Here is a 3,427-nt window from a genome sequence, read left to right as displayed (position 1 = left end):
ATGATTAATGCATTCCTGCCCATAAGGCCAGATTCCATCAGAACATCTCTCTGGAAAATGTAGCACTCAGAACTGCTGCCTCAGGCACTCCCACCCACCTCACCATGCATCCTGCATTCATCATCTCTCTCTGGTTCTTTGTCATGTTCTTAACATCCCTTGAAGGATATGGTGCAACTCCAAGTAAAGCTCTCTCCATAAATATTTAGACTGAATAGAAGATGTGCCAAAGATGCAAAGAATCTGTCCAGAAGGAGAAGAGACCTTTCTCTTTGTTGTCTCTTCAGGCTTGTAATTTAATTCATGGATACGTGTCTTTGAATAATACATAAGCATCAATTTACCTAAAAGAGTCGCACAGAAACCTTAGCTTCTCATCCTTCTGCTGTGCCCTGCATGGCATTTTCTTCTCATCCAGGCATATACATTCCTCTGTTTTACCTTCATCACTTTCTTCTCTGTTCCCATGTTTCTGATCATATCCTGTATGTCCGGCTCTGTTAAACGTGTCCTTACAGAGTCTGTATTCACTACCTCCCCTCTTCTCAGGGTCATTTGCCAATTCGTTTCGTTCGGGCTTCTCCCTCTGACCCCACTTCCCTGAGTCTGTTCCCACTGAGGTCAAGCCAGTCTTCATATTACTAAACCCAGTGGCCATCTTTCTAGTTCTTATTTTACTAGAACTCATCACAGACGTGGATAGTGTTAATTGGTCCTTGCTGAGGCTCACATCTCTTTCGGCATCTGTTTGCACCACTCTTTTGCTTGGATGACTCTGACTGTTCCTTCTCCGTCTCTTAAATCTTTGGCTTCCCGTGGGTTGTATCTTCACCATCTTCTTTCTCTAACTCTCAACTATGCCTGGGTTTCAGCTCTAATAGCTTCCAACCCTCTGTGCCCTGCCCAGACCTAATAGCTGGCTCCCATCTGTGGGCTTGGAATGCTACATCTCAGCCAACCCGCATTCTCAGCTGATGAATGGGTTTTAAAGTAACCCCTGATGTACCTTCATATTTGTATTCCAGGGCTGAGAACCTTCCACCTCCTGTTAGCTTGCTGAGTAAATGCGTTCCCCTCTCGGGGCTTCAGTTGCCTTAAGTGTAGAGTGAGTGAGTTGGACCCCTCCACATCTCCTTCAGCTTTAGATGGGCGTGATGTGTGGCCATAAAGGAACATAAATAACTATTGTGGTTTTAAGGAGCCCAAGAAATGATACCCCTTCCTTCTCCCCAAATTCAGGACCAACAGTATAACTGAAATTAGAGCCATATTTAATCAAGAGAATCCAGATGTCAGCTTCATCAGATAAAAGTAGACCCATCTACTTGTTCCTCTTTACCTGTATCCAAATCCTCCTAGCAGATATTTCCTAAGAAGGCAGAGACCACGCTCTCCTAGTAATTGCATGATGAAGATTATTCCTCTCGAATGTTTGATGATGACACATTTTGATTTGATTTAGCTTTTTCAACCTTGGGAGAAATTCTAAAGCTGGAGGAATGTTTAAACTCCTTCCAGCTGCCTCTTTAGCATAAAGAGCTCTTCTCTAGACCTGGGGGTGAGAGGGACTCTTACCTTCTCCTTTAATCAAATCAATTCAGGCTGAAAAGAAGGCCAAGTTGACAGCCAGCATTTCACCAGCCTTCTACTTCTCTTAAGTATCCATGATTTTTTTCTGCTTTACTGAATGAGATGAGTTACTGGATTTTAAGGGCTCTCGATCAACAAGCACCAAATGAACTTGTATCATGCAAAAACAGAAGGTACTCAAAGCTGAACAGAGAAAGGTAAGTGGATACAAACCTTTTCGTTGTCTTTCGCAGATGAGGAAAGAGGGTCAGAAAGGGGATGTGACATACTGAAGGTCACCCAACTGAAAACACAGCCAAGGTGCCCCATAATCCTCATCTTGGAACTGCTAGTACATCGACTTTTGCCAGCATGCCGTGTAGCAGGAGATACTAAGCTCCTCGATGTTTCCTTGATGCAGACTGCCAACTGTTTAAATCAGTAGCACAAGTGTAAAGTCTAGGGCAATATCTAATTCAACATTGCTTATAATTTCAAAGAAAGGAATTATAAGAATCTCCTCCTGCTCTGTCTGTTATACTGTTTCATTTTAGGCCAACACACTGAAAATTATGAAACTTTATTTTTAATCAGAAGAGTAGTATAACTATTCTTAAGAATTATACTGGTATTCTTACGAATGATCAAGTCTTATAGTTAATGTAATGAAGCACAATTATAGTAACATTACTTCCCTTTATTTTTGTCAGTAAATCAATAAGCACTCCGTGAATGAGAATCGCTGAAGATGTAATAGTTGGTGTTGGGGGCACTCATCCCTCACTCCATGTGGAGAGCTGTCTGCCTGGGGTCCCTGGAGACTCTGGATGTCCTCCCCGCTCCCTGCTGCCCGCCAGCAGGGGAACAGTGACTTGATCAGGTTGCTGAGTTTGGGAGAATTTGTTGAGGATACTTAGCTTAGGTTAGTGGTTCTCAATGAGGTCCCAGGACCAGCGACATCAATATCATTAAGGAAGATGTTAGATGTGCAGATTCTCAGGCCACAGCCGAGGCTACTGAATCAGAAACTCCTGGGATGGGCTCACCCTTCTGTGTGTTAAGCTCACTAGGTGGTTGTGATGTCCACTTAAGTTTGAGAGCCACTGGTTAGCTGATTTCTCCTTTCCCTCTTTGGATATCTCTGCCTGCAGGGGGGGCAATGTTCTGGTCTGCTCTCTGCCATGTGGTTAAAAGCAATTGGCCGCATGGGGCTGCAGAGGATACATAGTCACGCAGAGCTGCCCTTGACTGGATGCACCCATATGCGACTTTCAGGTGCAGCATTAGGAAGCCCATGATTTCACAGACCTAACCTATGTTCTCAAACCAAACTTTTATCTGATGAATCTGACATTTGGATTCCCTTGTTTAAATATGACTCTAATTCAATTGTGCAGTTGGTTCTGAATTTGGGGAGAGGAATGGGGTGTCATTTACTGGACCCCTTGAAACCACAACAAGAGTCAGTTGTTTATGTTTCTTTATGGCCGCATGTCACGTCCATCTAAAGCTGAAAGAGATTTGGAGCGGTCCAACTCACTCACTTTATACTTAAGGTAACTGAAGCCCAGAGAGGGAAAGGCATTTACCCAAGGTCACTTAGTAAGTTAGCTGGAGGTAGCAGGCTCCCAGCCCTGGGCTCAGACCCACACATCTAAGCCAACACAACCACGAAGCACCTTAACCAGTTCCAAGTTGAGACAGAAGAAATTCATGTCTGGAGAAGTTCATCTCACCACGTTGAAGATTTCCTAATTTACACTTCAGCATGGGAATCATGGATGCGTCTGTATCTACCTGATTTCCATGGGCCCCTGGTGAATATGGCCTCTCTGGATGTCACGTCCTTGCATTCCTG

This window comes from Lipotes vexillifer, unplaced genomic scaffold (genome assembly GCF_000442215.2).
Source record: "Lipotes vexillifer unplaced genomic scaffold, Lipotes_vexillifer_v1.1 scaffold230, whole genome shotgun sequence".
Classification (NCBI taxonomy): Eukaryota; Metazoa; Chordata; class Mammalia; order Artiodactyla; family Lipotidae; genus Lipotes; species Lipotes vexillifer.
This window is presented reverse-complemented; position numbering follows the sequence as displayed.